At 38.1% G+C, this 21086-nt stretch overlaps 1 protein-coding gene across 1 annotated transcript in view; it reads left to right on the forward strand.

Annotated features, from left to right (window-relative positions):
- The first annotated feature begins 4734 nt into the window (after positions 1-4734).
- LOC124636555 (connectin-like) overlaps positions 4735-21086 on the forward strand; it is a 54470-nt gene continuing 38118 nt past the window's right edge. Inside the window, exon 1 of the mRNA XM_047172688.1 lies at positions 4735-4858. The gene's annotated coding sequence lies outside the window, so the exon portion shown is untranslated. The remainder of the gene's footprint in view (positions 4859-21086) is intronic.

Below are 21086 nucleotides of genomic sequence, written 5' to 3' on the forward strand. Positions count from 1 at the left end.
GACATACTCCTGGAGTTTATAAAACGATTGCTATAGTTCGGCCATTCAGAGAATGCGTTCCTGACACGTCGCGATTGAACTGACGACGTAACTACATTCATTGATTATTGATATAATAATGTTGTTTTAATGCTCCTCAATTGTTAAAACGGTAAACAACCAGCAAAAATATTTTTATCGTAACTGCAACGCCATTGCAAAGTTACGTCGTCAGTTCAATCGCGACGTGTCAGGAACGCATTCTCTGAATGGCCGAACTATAATAGCTCGCTGCACTATATTTCTGTCTTGATTTATACTCGTTCGACGTGGACGACCAAATGAAACATGGTTTTGCAATGCACCATCACTTTGCCATCTCTCTAGCCAACGGTATACGGTGTTTCTCTAAATAAAAGAAAGAAAAAAAACTGAAGAGATGCGAATAATTCAATTCGATTCGATATAACTCATCTAAAGCGATACTTACGGATATTCCCAATTCATTTGAAATATCTGTTACGGAAACACCTTCCTCTCTCAAATATATAATTCGGTGTTTTGTGGTCTCACTAATGCGATAAGTAGCCATATTTAAGCATGAAAAACTTATTTCTAGCTTGCTTTAGTAGTGAACTTGACATTGATATGACTGATAGATAATATAATGACATGCAAACAATACTAGATTGCCTAAAGAGGTTTTCTTGTTTGGGAAACCGTTTACTTCTAAAAGGGCGGCCGCACACTTCAGATTTTTGCGTCGGGTTCCCGATGCGGTTATCAAATCAAGGTACCCGAAGCCGTCAATTCCATAGAAAATATTCTTAAGCCGCACACGCACGATTCTGCCCGAATGATTAAAAAATCTAACGTCCGACCAGGATGCACGAGCAGTGCATCGGATCGACTCGACGACCGTTCAAGTAACCGAATCGGGTACCTGAAGGCGCACTCGCAGTACAATTTCTATGTAGCGGTGCACACATTCGGTTCGTTCGTACGGGTTTGTCTCCAGATGTCCAGGTCGCCTTGGCCATCGTGCGGTGCGGACGTACGTGGTGCTAATTAACTGTCAAAAAGTATCCCGTATGTTTATGGAACATACGTCATGACGACTTAAACGATAGAATTAATCTCTGTGTATTCCCAATAGCATCGCTTTCTTTTCTTTCATTCTTACATTCTTTTGACATTAGTTGCTAATAGAAATTCGTAATCTCCATTTTTAGTTAAAAAAAAAAAAAAAAAAATTATAAGCGTTCTTTGATACAATCGCCAATACAATCAATCGCCTGTATGTGGGACTCCTCCGATCGGGTTTCCAATTGGAGAATCAAATCAGGTACCTGACATGTGCGGCCGTCCTTACATGCTAGTTTATTTTTCTAATGTGTTCCATATTTTTGAACATTTATAATGCTTGGATACCATTGGCGGGATGACTGTAACCATATTTATGGCGGTTTGACCGATCTATATGACATTTTAAACGTTTCGACCTTTTGAGCGAATATATTGTTGACAACAATATGGAAACTTTGTTTGTACCGATATTATTGACTTTTTGGTTGCGTCTATTTATTTGAATACCCTGAGTGTCACTAACTATTTGACGCTGACCACGGCCAAAAAGCATGCTCATTACACAAATGTCAATCGAACCGGGAATCGAACCATGGAGGTCCTCATTATAAGTATAGGCTTACTTAACGTTTTTCCGCGATTGTACACTCATCCAGTGGGAACTACTACCCGTACCGGGATAAAATATCACCTATACTACTCTGGAAGACAAACAAAAAAAATCCTCTTTATTTTATTAGTGTAATTTTTCTTGCTCATATGGACTTCATTTTACACTACACTTATTAGTCCCAAAGTAGAAACAAGTGCATGTTGTTTTTCCAATTAGCACCTGTATATCTGATTAGCAAATTGTTAAAGGCAAATCTCTGTGCGGCATTTCTATGCTAATGCATCGCGATGTACAGGGGAACTGATGACTCTACTCCAGTAATTGTGTTAAGGCGACGTTTCTGCCTTTGTGACATTATTATTTTTTTTAATTTTAATGTACTGTATTTTTTGTGAATGTGCTGTTTTGTTACATTCAATGCAAATAAATAAAAAAGACATAGATGCTTTTGTGTAAATGTAATGTTTTAAATTGTTTCTGACTATTCGACACATATTGTTGAACGGTTTTATAATTATTTTATTTCTGCTATTGCCCTAGTTCAATTGTCAGCTGTAGGGTTAGGCAGTACAAAGTATATAATTTTGTCAACTTTGAAAAAAAAAAACAACTTTGACATTAACGAAATATAAATTACTTATTAATTACTAATTAGTTTTATATTGTAATTATATTTAATTAACACTATTAACATTATTACATTATTGTAACAATAGCAATCAAAATATCTTTCTTGATATTTAACAAATTGCATGCATTTTAACCACTAAACATCTGAAAGCTACATTAGTATCTACAACTGAAATGAAACTAGATATATATTTAGAAATAGTTTCGTGTGACAAGTCTTCTGCATTAGTGAGATCAGAACCAGTCGTTATTAAAGTTCTGCATTTAGAAACTGCCTGATTTAAATGGTCACACAAAATTCTAACATTTGACTTATTAAAATGTATTCAAGTTTGAAAGTTAATCCTTTATTTTTAGAAAGTAAAGTAAAAATATTTTGCTTTTTAAATTGTAAGCAATATTTTTTTTTTTTTTTCTGTGAAAATTAAAATGGAGCTCAATTATACTTGGATATGATATGATTTGAATTTTTGATGAATGCTGTACATATTATAACTGCCTAAAATTCTCTAATATACATACATATATGATGAAATGTTTGACGATAATTTCTGAACCATTAAGCAATAATTTAACGGTTACAATTAACTTCCTTTATTATTTTCTTAATTAAGGTTTAAGGCAAAAAATAAAAATTCCACTCTAAAACAAAAATTAAAACCACGTTGGCCCCAAGTGTACTTTTAAATGCAGGTACAGGCGCGCACAAAACGCTTCTCTCAACATTTTCTCACATAATTATTTTTTACTTCACAAGACTACATCTGCTAAATTAAAATAAACTCTCCTTCATATTACGGTATGCTAGAATTTTTTTGTTAAAGTATTTTTTAAATTTTTCGACTGTGCCGTGCACCCTTAAAAAGGACTCAGATGTATGATTTGCTAGAAGTGACAATTCAATTTTGTTCCCGGAGCTGGTGGAAAAATCTCGACTCGGTAGAAAATTAATCAAGACATGTTTGAGATGTCGAGGTGTAGGGAGTGAAAGCCTTGCTGTAAATGTGCATATACTGAAGTACTAAGACACCAACTTAGCATAGTTGATGGAGTTCATTGTTTGCGCTCTGTAATCTACTTTTACTTGGCTATGGTAAACATTTACCCGCTCACGCTATGTAAGGAGTAGTCCCCATGCAGTTAAGATCGGTGAAATAAATTAGTAGGATCGCACGACTAGATTACGAACAAAGATTTAGTGTGGTATTATTTACCTACGGCATAATATGTCCTGATGGTAATGTAAATAAGTTGTATTACATTGAAGAGCAACAAATTTTCAAAATGACTTAAGAAGGAGATTCTTAATTCTAATTTTAACCCTGAAAAGCTTTGACAGAAATTAATTACATACTCCTTCAGCCAAAATATTGTTTTATCAATTTGACTTTAATTTAATGAATCTATCGTATGAAGCCACTTCTAGTCATCACGCACCATTGTGCACAACTAATTCCCTGTGTACAGAGTGTCGGAAATTAAATTAGAATAAACATAATTAAACAGTTGGCCCCATTCGCTTCGACTTTCAAAATTACCGTATTTAGGGGATTAAATGCCGCCCCCAGTGTTAATAATACTGGATTTTGGGGGCCCAAAAAGTGTATTGTGCTTTTTGTATGCCATTGGTGATTACATTAATTATATCACTTGCATAAAATTATATTTCTTCTGCTGCTCATAGGGGTCGTTTGTGTCGTGTTCTTAAATCAAAATTAAATATTTTTGGTAGGTAAATGAAAAAAAAGTAACCGCTAACATTTTATATTTACAAATTAGGATTTACATAATTAAGGCGCTCTCGGTTTACCTATCCTAATGTAATGAGCATTTAAGTATTATTATTTTAAATTCAACAGTATAAAAATGCGATCACCAATTACCCTTTATGGCTTTACAAACCCCTAATGGGACACCGAAGCATGGTAACCCTTTTAGATACTTCAAAATTTCCAAAGTTTAATTAAACCGCCAATTTATAAGTAACACCTATATACACCACCAAAGTTTGTAAGCCCACCACGTCGATACAACATATTTTTGGAATATTTATCTTTCTTCCGTTTGAACATAATATTTTGTACGCCACACAATAAGAAATATATGAAAGAACATTCCTCCCAATAGCACAAACGGACGCTGACAAAGAAAATCTTTTGACTCAAAATTCACGTCGAATATTGCTAAACAAGGCGAAAAATTATTTTTCCAAATGTCATAATCTTCATGTGAATATTCGAAGTGTCGTATACATTGCAGTGTTTGTTTGAGTGTACGAAGTTTCAGTTGTTAGCCGTGCGGCAATGTTTAACTAGTGAGGCGGTTTGCACAAGTTCGCTTTGCGCATGTATAGAACATAGTGCAACAGATAATTTTCACGAGAGCCTCAAATTCAGTAGACTCTGTGCCGCCGTGGGGGTAGTACGCGCCTCGTTGTGGCTCTATGTGAAGTTTCCTTCGCTTATCGGTGTTACGAAATTTGAAAATCGAACGCTTTTGTTTTTAAGTGGCAGTTTGTTTATGGACGAATTATTTTGGGTTGTTTTTGAGGTGAGTGATTTTGAAATCTTTTTATTTACCTACTTCAAAGGAGTTTTTATTTGTGTCATAAATAAAATTGCGTAACAGATTAAGCTATAGTCGTTTAGAAAGTGCAATTTTAAACTAGTGCCGTAATTGCAGCCTTTATGATTTTGGACTACATGGTTTTTAAACATAGCTACGAATATGATATACATATAATTAGAGGTATAAGTATTATTAGTTTATATAGTATCCACGAATAGATACTTTTAAATCTATCAGTCTCCTGGAAAAAAGTGCACATTTTTGATTTTTTAAAATAACGGTCTCAACATTTTAGCTATAATTTACAAAAAAAAAAATAACAATATCCATTCACCATCTTCTTTTAAACCACAAAAAAAAACGATCTTTAATTCAAACTCGAAAACCTGAAACAGTCGATTTAACCTGAAAACGGAATCGTATCGGTAATCCGCGGCTTAAGCCTTAGAGACATTAAGAGCCCTGGATTTATTATATAAGTAATTCCACGGGGTCGTTTCGGTCGACGCTTGATCTTAGCTCGGTTCCCGGAAAGGGGAGAATGGTGCTAAATGGAGAAGACTACGTAGTAAGTCTATTGTGTAAGATGCTAGGCAGTATTATCACGCACTGGGATTGCTAATGCAGCTATTGGCATATAGCTATATTTGTTAACATATAGGGCCAGTTTCTACATGTTCTAATTGCACGTTTAAGGAGTTTCAAAATCATCATCATCATCTGCCTAGACTTTTCCCATCTATGTTGGGGTTGACTTCCAGTCTAACCGAATGCAGCTGTGCACCAGTGTTTTAGAAGGATCGACTGCTTTTCAACCCGGGCAATCCAGGCAAACGAAGGGGCTACAAAATGAAGTGGGAATTTATATTTTGATGTGTAATCAATGATCGAGTATTCTTTTCATCTTGATTGATGTCGTATAGTTAAGTCCATTGTTAGTAAGGTGATGATAAAAGACAGTTGTCATAGTTTCTGAACAATGCAGTAATGGTTTACATGTTATCACTTACGAAGGTTGACAATATAAGAGATCGATATGTTGGAGTTCTTGTAGTTACTAGAATAGAAAGACAGACCGAACATATGATTATTTAGGAGATCATGACATATCATCGTCTCCCGAGCCTTTTTCCAACTATATTTGGGTCGGCTTAAAGTCCAACCTGATGTAGCCAGACGAACTCAACCAGTTACCCCAATACCTTGGGAGATCACGATAGGTGGACCATATAAAAGTAGGAATAAGAGATTTGACCGAAGAGAAGAGATAAAGGGAAAATTTGCGTTGGCCACATCGTAGCATAATGCTGTGACCCTATTATGAGGCAGAGTCCCGGCGCTGATTTATATCTTAAGTGAAATCATTAAGGTTGGTCCATCCTTAGATATACAGACGCAATAGGTTGATGTGCGGTATATTGTTATTTCATTTTTATACAATGGAAGGGAGAGCCAATATAGGTTTCCCGGGAATCTGGGTTGTGAAAATCAAGCAGTTGCTCAACATTACACTTGGCATCATTAGTTAGACTAAAAGCGGATCTCAACATTTGTTGGGAATAAGCTAAGCAGATAGTGTAAAAGAAAATGTGTTCTGTAGAAAATTATGTAGCTTGGCTATGACTATACATATATGAGACTTCATGCTCGCGTTACGGTATCGTAGACAAATGATCACTACATAGTATATTTGTCATTGTAATCGAATCTACGTGCGTACAAACACAATCGTGAGTGATACAATCAAAACAATAAGACAAAACAAAGAATGATGTTACCTTATTCTTCACACTTATTATGTAATATTTAAATGATGCCTTTGTTTGAAGTCTTTATTATATGAATGCTATGTTTCATTTACTTGAAGTATTATGTCGGTATTGTCGTGAACAAAAGTTACATCGTCATTCATCATCAGCCCTTGCATTGTTATACTGCAGGATACAGGTCTTTTCTCATACAGAGATGGATTAAGTGTTAATCTCAACGCTTGCTCAAGGCGGATTGGTGATTTTAGACTTTGAGACCAGGTTCACTCAAAAAGCTATATTAGAAAGTACATATTACTTAAAAATAAAAAAAAGCTACATTAGTACTTACTTGATTTGGAATCAAACCCACATACTTGTACTTGAGATTTGAGACTGATGTTTTCAGAACGAGGGTATCAAACATAATGGTTATCTTTGTATTAATTAAGAGTATCTAACATTTCATGAAAGCAAAATTATGATTAATTTGCTTGTCAATTATAACAGATATTCAGCAAATACCAGAATATTAATTCAAAAAAATATATGTATAATAAAAAATGTCCTTACCTCTGTCAGAATGTAAATAATGAAGGTGGGCACAGGATGCGAGCGACAATTTGTTTTAGTTCAATCTCCGCCTACTTACGGCTTATCAAGATGAACTGATGCTCTTGTTAGTCATCGGTGCTAACGCCCGTGTGATGTTCGTTCTTTTATACATAGTTTATGTTCTCATAAATTATAGTGAAGGTGTCGGAAATAATGGTGATAATGTATTTGGTTTTTACATGCAGTACCTAAACTATAGTTACGGGCTGTCATTTGAGCATTTTTGGCAGTTGTTACGGCTAGTCAGAAGCCAGTAAGTCTGGCAACCAGTTTTACCAGGGGGTTGCTACGCCTGGAAGGAATAAGCAGTCGCTCCTTGTAAAATACTGGTCCTCAGCTGTATTCAGTTAGATTGCAAGCCGACCCCAACATAGTTGGGAAAGGACTAGGCTGATGACGAAACAGTGTTGGTGTCAGTAATAACTGTGACTATGTACAGTCATGGACACATAATTAAAGACACCCCCGACTCGAAGTGAAATAAATAGTTATGGTACTGAGATGAGCTTAAGCACGGTATAAAATGTAATGTAATTATTATTAAAACAAATATTACATTGTGTTCTTTAAATTAAGGACAAAAAATATTTACTGTCTTTAATACTTTAGATAAAACGCTTTATGGGAACTGAACACTAACTTTTGTAGCGGATACTTGGCTGGTCAGCTAATTAAAGACAGTAAATGCTTAGTTAAGAAAAAAAAATGGAAGATATAGAAATAGTCGCCATACCTTTTTTTAAGTGAGTAAAATATTTATGAGAACTCAAATTAGGTAATAATTTAGGTTCCCTTCATTAACATTTTTCATTTAAGTCCAATCAATACGACTAAAACAAAATTTCTGGTAAGTAAAATGTTTTAGGCTTTTTTAAATAAAGTTTTATCATGCGGATTCATTCATACCACTTGAACTGTTATAAGAACATGGTAATAAAATTATTATTAAAGATGCCTTGTTAATGCACTAAAAAAGTCGAGGTTTGAGAACAACTGAAAACCGCCGTCAAGGAAAACTTATCCGCATTATAGTTCGGCCATTCAGAGAATGCGTTCCTGACACGTCGCGATTGAACTGACGACGTAATAACATTCATTGATTATTGATATAATAATGTTGTTTTAATGCTCCTCAATTGTTAAAACGGTAAACAACCAGCAAAAATATTTTTATCGTAACTGCAACGCCATTGCAAAGTTACGTCGTCAGTTCAATCGCGACGTGTCAGGAACGCATTCTCTGAATGGCCGAACTATAACAGACTTCACGGTGGTGTTATAACGAAAATAGAGAACCATTAATATTATTCGGTACTGTTTTTTCGGAGTCATTTGATGCTAAAAGGACGAAAATTGTGTCTGCAGAACTTTAGGATAACACTCGGGCCGGGAAAACCTGTAATGCAAAGTGTTTCGGAAGATGTTACTTTTGGAAAAGCACCGCACGTCCATACTGTAGTTGGCGTTTTTTAGCAAAGATGAAAGTTGCTCTGAACAAGTATTGAAAAATGACTTTTTTATTTGATAAAACAAAGGGATTTGAAGAATTCTAAAAAAAATAATTGATTTTAGTCACTTCCAAAACATGTGATGTAACCAAGGTACACCAAGAAAGTTTTCAAACGTAGGAGGCGAAAATGTTATAGTGTGGGGCTAGTCACCACTGTTTAGTGAAACACCCTTCAGAGAGGTATTATTAAAAATAGGCGAATTCAAATACTATAATATTTCATAAACGAGCATATCGTTATAAGCTAAGCATAATTTACCGGTCATTAGGCCTTTCCAAATTAGAAAAGCTCTGAAAAACACTGCAAGGGTAGTAAAAATGACTGTTTAATCGGGCAACTTAAGGGCGGCTTTGGTTTGGCCTATTGCAAATCCAATGAAATAAAAACTGTTTATAGGCGAAAAATACTATGGCAATAAGTTGTACATGGAACATCGATCAATTTTACACAGATTTTAATTAAGCATGGAAGAAAATTCCCTCAGCGACTTCTACAAAACGGACCGCTTGCTCGTTCAGGGATGTCGTACTGTTACTGAGGTAAAATGAAATAAACTAAATTATAATACTTATTGAAATGTTTAATTATAGTGTAGGGAATGTTGTTGTAGAAAGGTAACTCCTATTTCTCGTACTCCTAACTATTTCTTCCTCTGAGCAAATGAAGTGTCTTTAATTAGATGGCCAGGCTTCGTTATGGATCATACCGCCCGGGATTCGGATAAAGCGAAAAAAAAACTAGGGGCGGGGGATTATTAAATATAGTCATTAGTTTTAACATTTCACAATGCCTTCTTAAATATTTTAAAATAGAAAAGAAAGTTCCCACGGCAATGTAAAAAAAGAAATACAGATGAAATGCCCCGGTAAGTTAAGATTCCAACAGTGTCTTTAATTACGTGTCCATGACTGTATTTATTTTTTGAAGACGAGAACTTGTGTCAACAGTTTGCGGGTTAGATATCTGGATATGAGAGCAATTGTCTTGAGAACTTGTTTGCAAGTGTTTTGTTAAAATTCCAGAAGTACTACATTATTACCTATTTAACCAATAAGATCAATAATAATTTAAAATGTTTGAGATCATGTTGACGCTAATGACATACAATATATATTAACATCGGCCCTTTTTTGTTACATTAGCTTTTGTTCATAACTTTCGTAACGACTTCAAGGATATTTTAGTACTCTAGGTTCAACGTGTTCATAGATTGGTTATTTTATAAAACTAAAGCTATATCCAGTACTAGAAAATAATCCCAGATAATAGCCTCTTATTTCCCAAGATCAAATGCTAGAAATGACCGAATACTCGTACAATCGGCATCAAATACAAAAATATGATATCAAAGGCTTATAACCTAAATGTCATCGTCCTATTCTTAACCCAATTTATTTATATCTTATTATTCCACACAACACTATAAGCTTAGCTTAGTATTTATTCCCTTTCGGGGCTAATCCTCTTTCATACAGTCTACCCACCGTTTTCTTAGTGGCTCTCTATTGTTGTACGAACATTTGTACTCAAAACCTTTTCGGTGGCATGTCCTTCATTCCTTCGCCTTACATACCATGACAAACAATTTCTATAGAAATGTTGTCACTGACACCATTTTCAAACTGCTACTTACGTGTATACTTGTTTATAATTTTTGATTTTGTTAATTATTTTCAACTTCTGAATCATCATGGGAACTCTCATGAGGAAGTACACGTGCAGGTAGTAAAGTCATTCTTTGGCATTATAGCAAAACAAAAGTGTTTACAATCCTATATTATTATTTTTTTACCTCTATCTTCTGCGCTTGTAGTGTAACAGAATCCGAACAAATGTTTGAACGAGCATATCAGTATGCATACCGCGAGCATGGACGGTAGACATTTGTGTTATGGCGTCCAAAACATGACGCGCAAAGGGATGTGTTTCAAGCAATTATAGAATTTAAACGCTCCCGTACGAAATGTTTCGGATAATCAAAACCGCATCAGCACAAGCTGTGAGAATTTTGTTTTAATTACGGGTTGCTTGTTTCGAAATAACACGGAATAATGATGCAGCATTTACTAAATAACATTGGCAAAGGAATGCTGAAATAAATGCAGTTCATTTGTTTGATGGAATTTTATTGATATTCGTACTAGTGAGTATCGGTATTCGAGCAATATGTTCACATATTTGTGCAAATATTAATTGGTTATTTATCGTGAGGAAGCTCTTTCACATTCTGATATGAGACAAATCTGTTACCTTGCCTGTCTTTATGAACCCTTACCTTGAAAGGGTCTCAACAAAACTAAATTCTGATAAATAATGTTCACCTAAAGAGACTTAGCAACATCAAAGAGAGACTTAGCATCCAAACCCTACATTTGATCCTTCCATCAAATCCTTAGGTCTTCTATTACTATTTTACCAATACTATCTCAGTCGCCCAATTCTCTCCCAATCATACGACGATTAACTTCAAGAGACACAACTAATACTTCATAAAAAGGACTACTGGTATCGTATACACCTCATAGGATCCTCGTTCATTCACTCGAGTGAACGTAAGTACTATCTTCACCGTAACTTAATGAAGATGGACCGTGGTCCACAAGCCAACGGTTTGGAAAAACTTGGGTAAAAAAGAGGGAATTTATACATATCTAACATACGCTTTTCTAGGATTTATTTGTGATTCCCTTTCAAATAAATTAAAGGAAAAATATTTTGAGATTTATGGTAAAGATGATCCAATGGATGTTTTCTGAGCACCTATTTTTATGGGCAGCTTATAGCATTTTTTACATTTCAAGAAGCTCATTCCCTTTTATGAATCAAAGAAAGTTACATCTATGATGAGCTGAAATCGTAATCAAACTCTTCTTTTCCTGCTGTATTTCGTTGTATGTATTTTACAATCAAGATCGCAACACCTGATCAATCCCTCCTTTCAATATCTGCAGTACCAAAGGCATAGACGAAGCAATGGCAGTTTCAAAACAAAGCTGAAATACTCCATGTATCTGTGATTAAACCAACAGATATACCCTTGCTATACCTAGGTACCCGATGATAGAAGTACCCAATATCCAGCCAAGATTGATACTTGTTGGTGTTGGTACATAGAATTTTGTTAAAAGAATCGTATTTAGAATGAGTGATACTTGTACTAAGTTTAAATCCTATCAATGCAGTGAAATTAAGTGTATATAATGACCAGCTACTGATCGATTTAAGGATCCTTTATCTCAAACTGCAACTAAAGTTTACTTGTACAAGTTAATATCGATTATTGTCGATTTGTTGACGATTAAGTACTTTATTACTGCATTATTACTTTATTTAGCAGGCTGCGCATCCGCCCTCCGGATGCAGAAGCCAGGGAAGCAGAGCTGTACGAGGGTTACAGAGCTGCGAAGACCGCCCTCCAATTGGCCATCGTCCAGGCCAAGGAGGTGGCCAATGCGGAGCTGCTGGGGTCTCTGGACAGGGACCCGTGGGGGCGCCCGTACAAAATGGTGCGGGGCAAGCTCCGCCCATGGGCCCCCCCGCTGACCCAGAGTCTTCGGCCTCAGCTGGTGGAGGAGGTGGTGAGCGCTCTGTTCCCTTCGCGCGGGGAACACTCTCCCCCGCCCATGTCTCTGCAACCCGCGGTGTCAAGTACGGACCACACTTCCGACGACGACGATGTCCCCGAGGTGACTGGGGTGGACCTGAGAGTGGCGGTGGCTAGGCTGAAAGCCAAAAACACCGCCCCAGGGCCTGATGGCCTGCCTGGCAAGGCCTGGGTCCTGGCCCTTGAGGCTCTCGGGCCTCGACTTAGGGGGCTTCTCAGCGCATGTTTGGAGAGGGGCCAGTTCCCACTTCGTTGGAAGACAGGGAAACTGGTCCTCATACGGAAGCCGGGGCGCCCTGCGGACTCTCCGTCCGCATACCGGCCTATCGTGTTGCTCGACGAGGTGGGCAAGCTCTTTGAGCGAGTTGTCGCACACCGCCTCGTCGCGCACCTTGGGGGGATAGGGCCGGACCTTGCGGACCACCAGTTCGGTTTCCGCAAGGGGCGCTCAACGGTGGACGCCATCATGCGCGTGAGAGCTCTCACGACGGGGGATGCTGTGTCCCGGGGGGGGGTCGTCTTGGCGGTGTCTCTTGACATCGCCAACGCCTTCAACACCCTTCCCTGGAGTTGCATCAGGGAGGCACTCCGGTATCACCGGGTGCCGACCTACCTTCGTCGCGTGGTCGAGGCCTATCTGTCGGATAGGTCCATCATTTACCCTGGTCACAACGGGGAATGGAACCGGCGAGAGATGTCGTGCGGTGTTCCGCAGGGGTCGGTACTGGGGCCGCTCTTGTGGAACATCGGCTACGACTGGGTGCTGCGCGCCGACCTCCCTAGCGGCGTCAGCGTGGTCTGCTACGCTGACGACACGCTGGTTCTGGCACAAGGGAGGTCGCACCAGGAGGCGGCCGACATAATGACGCGCGGGGTTGCGATAGTCATCGAGAGGATCCAGCTGCTGGGACTGGAGGTGGCCTTGCACAAATCCGAGGCCATGTGCTTTCATGGGCTTCGGAACGCGCCACCTTCAGGCTCCCAAGTCACGGTGGGGGGGGCTACCATCGGCGTCGAGAGGGCGATGAAGTACCTGGGACTCGTCCTCGACGGCCGGTGGAGCTTCGTCGAGCACTTCCGACGTTTGGGCCCCAAACTGGAGAAGGCAGGTGCTGCATTCAAGCGGCTCCTGCCCAACCTGGGAGGCCCAAACGCCCCCTGCCGTAAACTCTACGCGGGGGTCATGCGGTCCATGGCCCTTTACGGGGCCCCGGTATGGGCACGTTCGGCACGGCCGCGGGCTGTGCACTACCTGAACGTGCCCCAAAGGGTGATAGCCATTAGGCTAATCCGGGGGTACCGGACGATCTCCCGCGAAGCAGCTGGCCTACTCGCTGGACTGCCACCGTGGGATCTGGAGGCGAGGGTCTTCTTGCGCCTGTACGACTGGCGCGAGGAGGCTCAGCGCCGGGGAGAAACCCCGTTGCCGCGGCAAGTTGTCGCGCAGCGGGCGGAGCTCCGGCGCGATCTCACGGTGGCCTGGAGGGAGCGACTATCGCAACCCAGTGCAGGGCACGCCACCATCGTGGCGGTAAGTCCCCTCTTTGAGGAGTGGCTCGGGAGGAGTCACGGCGCCCTCACGTACCGCATGACGCAGGTCCTCACCGGACACGGTTGTTTCGGGAGGTACCTGCACCGCATCGGTCGTGAGGAGGCGCCCGGGTGTCACCATTGTGCGGACAGCCCCGAGGACACGGTGGACCACACAGTCCAGGTGTGCCCCGCATGGGAAGGGCACCGCCGGGTCCTCGTCGAGGCTTTGGGCGGCGGCGACCTCTCGCGTCCGGCCCTGGTTCAGGCCATGGTCCGGGGCGAGAGGGAATGGGATGCCGTCGCCTCCTTCTGCGAAGCGGTCATGCTCGAGAAGGAGGAGGCGGAACGCCAGAGAGTTCGCACCTCTCATCCCGGCCGCCGCGCTGGACCAGGTAGACACCATGGGCGCCGGGTGTCGCGAGATGACTCCCGGCCACCGTAGGCGTGGGTCTGTGGGCGGTGAGTTCGGGTGGCTCATCGTCCCTCTGTCTTCCTAGACGACAGACCCGTGTCGACGGCGCGCGTTGTTCCACGCGCTCCTCAAAGAGACGTCAGCAACCCCAGCGGGGCCCAGCAGGGCCAAGGCCTGCCGGGGCTGCGGGTTGTTCGAAAGAGATACCGCGGCCCTGGTACATAAAAGGCCTATGACGGAACACGACGATTTTAGTCAGTAAGAGTCTGACACTCCCTCACCGCTGCTAACCCACAGCGGGAGGGGTCATTTGATGATTTTACGTCGATAAAAAAAAAAAAAAAAGTACTTTATTTAATACTTGTAGCAATAAACAAATGTTTTCGATTAGACATTGATGGATTCGATGCCTGGATTCACGTATCTAAAATTATAATTGAAAGTTAAATTTTGAAGCAAAACTTAATACCTAATATTAGTATAGTCCCTTTTACGTCCACTGGTCAGTTGGTACACAAAAGCTCCATTAAATTTGTTACCAATCCATCAATGGACAGCGTGTGCCTTTGTGCAAAATCTATTCATAAAATATATTACGTTGTCCATAACGTACTTTAAAATATTAGACCTAATGTGGTCATGTATAAACTAAATACCTTTTTGACTTCACCACTTTAAATGTTGAAAATTATGATGAGATTTTTTTAGTAATCTGCATATAAAAAAGTGTTTTTCGTCTGGGTTTTTTGCTTTTATAATCTGGCATGTGGGAAAATGTGTTGGCTCCTATAATGGCTAGGTATTATAGAATCAAAATTTTGCATTACGAACGCTTTTCATTTCTTTTTTTAACCATTTGTCAGCCTCATTAAATATTATCACTCTGAAAGTATTAAGCTATTGCATAGCTTCTAACGCAGGCCTTGAGCGCGGGGACCAAATCCAGAAATTCCGTAACGAAAAAACCTCACGCTCCCCACTCCGACGGGCACGGAGGTGTGGCTTGAAGGCCGTGCATCGTCTAACGTCGTGTCAGTTCGGCAGTCTTCGACACGGCGCTGTGTGTCGTGCGATTAGACGTATTGTACGACTTTACGGAACTCGCCCGAATCGAGACGAGCTGCTCCGAAATCGGACGAATACATAATCAGCTGTTTGTGAAAAATAAATAATTTTAATTGCATAAGTTGATACAGAATGCTATGCAATAGCTTTACCGCGGCAGTCCCCGAGTGTCACACGTATTTTTATGTATCTACATTCACATATCTATTTTTGGTTTCCATTATATCTCCAGTCATCTTATTTTTTTTTTAATCTATGGTAGACTACAAACAGTCACGAGGAGTGCCTACGTTATTTATGTATATAAGAAGGCATCTTCATACTTATAAAAAGCCACAAGGATATTATGACATCAGAGATTATGAAATTAAATCTAAAAATATCAAAGGCCTCGTGTACGTAGGCCTAATATTATAACTACGTGCTTATGTATATAAATCTGTCAAAATACTTTGTTTATTACAAGCGTTCACATATCATCTTTTAGAATTTTAATTCATAGGGCATTAGAGTACCCTACAGGCCGGAAATTTAATTTCCTTTACGGTGACTTACATAAAGATACACATATTTATATTATGCTCAAACCAATATATTAATTTGGTCAGGTATCTAAGGGAATTTCTAATTTTCTAGTGGGCTAGAATGGCTATCTTTTCAATTAAAGGGTTGGTCTAGTCTCGAGGAATACGTAATTTTGGTGCTTAAATGAAATTATTGGTTCAATGTGTTCGATGGTGCATAAAATTAAATATGTAGGTACGTTATTTTAAGGAGGAATGAAATAGTGATAATTTGTTATTAAAAGTCAGGTATGGAGTTTTATATAGGTATGAAAAATTTACAGTATTTATTATGTTTCTATATGTCGGTATGTGTGTTGCCTTTTTTTATAAATATTACATAAAATAAAAAACAAAAAGCAAGAGTAGATATCAAAATGTTCGTATGCGTCAACAATACAAAATACTACTGTATCGTGTGTTACAGTTTATAAATTATTGTTTTCGAACTCCGCTTTTAATATTTCCACATTTTCTGTGTTATTTGAACTTTTGTTTTGCATATTACACATGACTCGTAGCTCGTAGTTACGTCATCATAACCCTGTAGTGACCGCTTTGTATTGCTTCGCATGCAAAGCACTCCTTATTTTATTTTTGCTTTTCCCAATTTTAAACAACCAAAGGCCAGTGTTTGCAAAGAAGTCCCCAATTTCACCAACAGTATAAAGAGAACGCTGTGTTACCAAACGAAGAAAAAAATGTTCCAAATAGCTTTACTATCAAAAACGTGCCAAGTTAGTCATCTCTTTTCAACCCTTGCCAAGAGAGAGATAGCTTTTTATGTGCAGACAACCACAAGCCTTAGTGGGAGGGTTGAAATAAATAATTCTGTACAATTTGCCTCACAACCGACCCCTGGTCCAAATCATTAACTCCAAAGGGTCCCGAATCTTAAAGACGTCTTTAGTACCACTGATTTGAATATTCCTTGTTATTCATTATGTCCTTGGTTTGGATATTTACAAGACGCATCAGTCGTTAGGAGTGGGTGAGCTTGAAGGGTGCTTATAATTCTTGACGCCTCAAGATTACCCTCAATTTCGTAAACAAATCCTGGGGTGCAAGTATGTCTTTAATGAGCACCATTTATATTGAGAATCTGATGATAAGATTCTGTTATTTTGTTAAATGATTTTATGTGTTATAGTTATTTTATGCACGAAACCTAGAATGAAGTACCTAAGCTATCTATTTCACAGTTAACAGTTTACCTCACCAGAAGAAAGATTATCATCATCAACTTTTTATCATTGCTATGTTGGGTACAAGCCTCCTCGCACATATACATAGAAGGACCACACAATGTGGGTTGATCAGAAAGCAAGATTACAAAGAGTTAAAGAGTATCAATGCCGACATGTTTTTAAACCCAATCTCAACAGTTTTTCTTAATATCTATTTTCACCAAAACATTCCGAACAAGGAACAGTGTTATAACACTTCGAATCGAGAAATATATACACAGAGTTCTTAAAACAAAACCCAAGCTAGCGGAACGTAAATCTGGGGTGTCCTAAGCATAAAATTTGTTGTATCCTTAATCATTAATCTTGTAGGCAATTGTGTCTAATTCTCGGAGCTTCCTTTAATGTAATAAATCAACTTAGTAAGTACGACTGGTGTTGTGGGTAGGGCTGTTCGTTTCAGTTTCGTTAACAACGGCTTATATTTAGTGTAGATGTTGCAAGAAATTTTGTTCTCATGGATTTAGGTACTGTATTTGTGTGTGAGTACAAGTTTTCGTACTGAGAATCTAAGAATAGGTATTTTTGAGTAACGAATTGTGCAAGAACCGTTTTTGGCCTTTTTTATTTCAATAATTTTATTTATATTTTATTGATGCTAGGCAAGCTTTTCACCAGTATCTCCCCTGATGGCAATCGAAACTGATTGAAAATGGATCACATTTGTTTTTATTTTTATCTTACATACACACATACGTTTTTTTTGCAATATAGAGGTCACACAATATATATAGGCACATTTGAATAAAACTTTTATGTAAACGCGACCTTTATTAAATAGCAACGTAACATGAATCGATATATTTTTTTAGATTACTAGGTAGGTAATATTTTATATTCGTTTATCGAGATCAGCGGGCTTAGTTCATAAAAAATATAATAACGTGTAGAACGTTGAAAATAATGAATTTCAGCTGAACAAGAAGAAAGCGTGATAAAGAGAAAGTAGCTTTAACATTTATTTTCTAGCTTATGCCTGTGATTTCGCCTGCGTCCTGAGGGACTTATGAATAAAAATTAGCCGTTTTGATATATAACCTATATTACTGCTAAGTATTATCTAAATCCATCCATGTGTTTTAAAGTGAAAGAGGTACAAACATCAAAAAAGACAAAATTTCGCGTAAACAATATAAATGACTAAGGATAATCTATGTAGCTACCAGGCTAGCATAGAAACCGAAGAGGTCTACCAGCAACGTTATTCTCACAAATAACTTGACCTCCCCTTTGTTTGCGTTCCTATACAAAGCAGGGGTCATGATAGATTGGAAGGTACACAATGTGGTTTTCCGAATTTCGCCCATTATAGTTGATAATTGATTGTATGATAATTGGCTGGTGACAGGTGATTGGCGAAGTGTTGATTGATTTTCACACAGGTGAAGTCACGGGCATAGTTTGTGTGCTGTGAATGAACTGCCAGTAAAGTGCTTGAGGTGCTGTAGTGTTCTATAGTGGGTAGCGGAGCTAGTGGTCTGATATTGTGCTATTAGTCTGATGTTGGGTTAATAGTCTAACATAATGTGAGAAGTTTGACGTTTCTCTATGAAAAAATGTTTTTAATACGGTCTGATTCGATTGATGTCAATTCGTACAACATCAATTTGTAGTTTATGTTGCTGGCGTGAAGCCATTACAAAAGACTACATTTATTTTGAACGTGTTGATTTCTTAAAATGTCTAACATAAACTTCGTTGTTTTTTCTTTTAATAATGCGATCTCATTTAACATTACTCTGGCAAATTGCATTAATAAAGAGTCTTAAATGAATTAGGCACTTAAATTAATGGCAGCGATCAATTAAACTTTAATTGCAACTAAAAGCTTTATACTTGGTAAATATAAAAGCTAAGTAACATCAATAGTTATTCAGCGAGATTATTTACGCACTGTTACCCCTTAGCGAAAATACCTTTTGACGAATTAATATTCGTATTCGCGTATACATAATATATGAGTAACATCTCTATGGACCTATAGTCCCCAGCTCTGTCGGACTACAAAAGGATTTGTCAAAACAATTGTTTAAACTTCGTATTATGTTTTCGGCGTAAACATGACGCATCGTGCGTAATGGTCCTAATCCCTAAATAATAGTAATGTATAGCACTAAATTAAACGGGCTTTTAACTACTATTATACATTTATTATGCCATTGTGAGTGTAGTAACGATAATGTATTGATGTAGCTTAAGATGAACTATCACTCGCGAAAATAGCGCCATTTTACGGTTAATGGCGGCGCTCCGCTCGGATCATTTAACTAAAATCTTTTGAAGAAATATGTATACGCTGAAAGTGCTTAACTTTCCTTATGTTTTCTTAATATTATTTCTGTAAGCAGAAGTAATTTTCAACTCGATTAACTTGCTTCTTAAGAGCTAAATTAATGCTCAAATACTTCAAACATGGCTTGTATTTATTGCTGTATAACAATATTCAGCCATATTCTTGGAACTATTTCTGATGTTGTTTTGTTTCCTGTGATTTATTTCTGTTGTTGTGGTTAACATCGAAAGGAGGTCACAAACAATATTGCCTCATTTCTGTGTCAGTTAATTGAGTGAAATATCTGTATAAATCATTTGTGGGGGCGTTGGAAAAACAATTGAATCAGCTGCTTACTTCCCACGCCTCGGAATAATATTAAAGGGTATAATAACGTAATATTTCTTGAAGGTACCTACAGTCGGGAGCAATGAAATCGGGTCTTGTTACAAAAATCTTGGAAACCATGAATCTTAGCTTTCTGAGGAGAATGGAAGTATTGGAGTACGATGTAACATTTTTTAATAAACGTACATAGGTGCTAGTGATTGAGAACGTTTAAGTAAATAATGTATTCTTGGTAAGGGTTTCAATTCTTTTGCTAAAGCAAACTAAAGCTTGATTGATGGCCTCCGAGTGTAACAGCGTAATAAAGCGTATTATTATTAAATTGGATCATACGTTTGAGTTACTATATACGATCTTCTTTTAGGTATTGAATACTTATACATACATAGTTTGATAACCGATTTTTCTGTGATTTTAGATTACCGTTATAATTTGTGTGATAAACTATACAAGCGCTTTTTTTTTCGAATTAGATACTTGAACACTAAAGCTTTCCAACTAAGTTCCATTAGAATCACATTAAATCTTTAGAATCACATTAAAAATTATATTGAAATGACACTTACGAGTAAGTAATTTTTCTTTAATTTTAATATCAAGACGTAAAATCTCAAATTAAGTCTCTTTCGCTACGGCCAGATTTCTTCCCAAATAAAACGCAGCCCGTGTCTACAATGCCGTACAATTTCCCTTCGTTATGAAAATCTAAGGGTCGAACATTATAACATAATGATTATAAGAGGCAAACAGAAAATGGCTTACAACAGTAAATTGGAATGACGGCCATAAAACTGTTTATAGCCTTGTTAGCTTAGTTTATTATTACTTAGTACATTGTGCATGTTGTCCTGTAAGGTAATTTACTTAGACTAGATACATGACTACAGTTTCCTTGGAGATAATAATTAAGTCAAATGGTCTTCTAGTTTTGTTGGAGTTCTATAAAATTACTTGTTTTTATTTAAATAAATCTTTCGCGTAATCTGTCTTTGCTATTAGGCACTGAAAAAAATCATCTTTACGATGAACGTCAAGTTGGATCTGAAATATATCCATGTAAAATCAGTGCCGATAGTTTATTTTTCAGTCAATAACATTCACGCCAAAAAGTTTGCAAAACCAAGACAAGTAACTAGTTCGTAAAAGTAAATAGAGTAGATAGTACCACTAACATCAACGTCAGAAAATTTTAATTTACAATATACAACTTTAATAAAAATAAAGGTCAGAACATACAATAAAATTCATAAACAACACAAGACAAACAATGGACATTTCACAAAGGCGAGCGC

This window comes from Helicoverpa zea, chromosome 14 (genome assembly GCF_022581195.2).
Source record: "Helicoverpa zea isolate HzStark_Cry1AcR chromosome 14, ilHelZeax1.1, whole genome shotgun sequence".
In the NCBI taxonomy this organism is placed as follows: domain Eukaryota; kingdom Metazoa; phylum Arthropoda; class Insecta; order Lepidoptera; family Noctuidae; genus Helicoverpa; species Helicoverpa zea.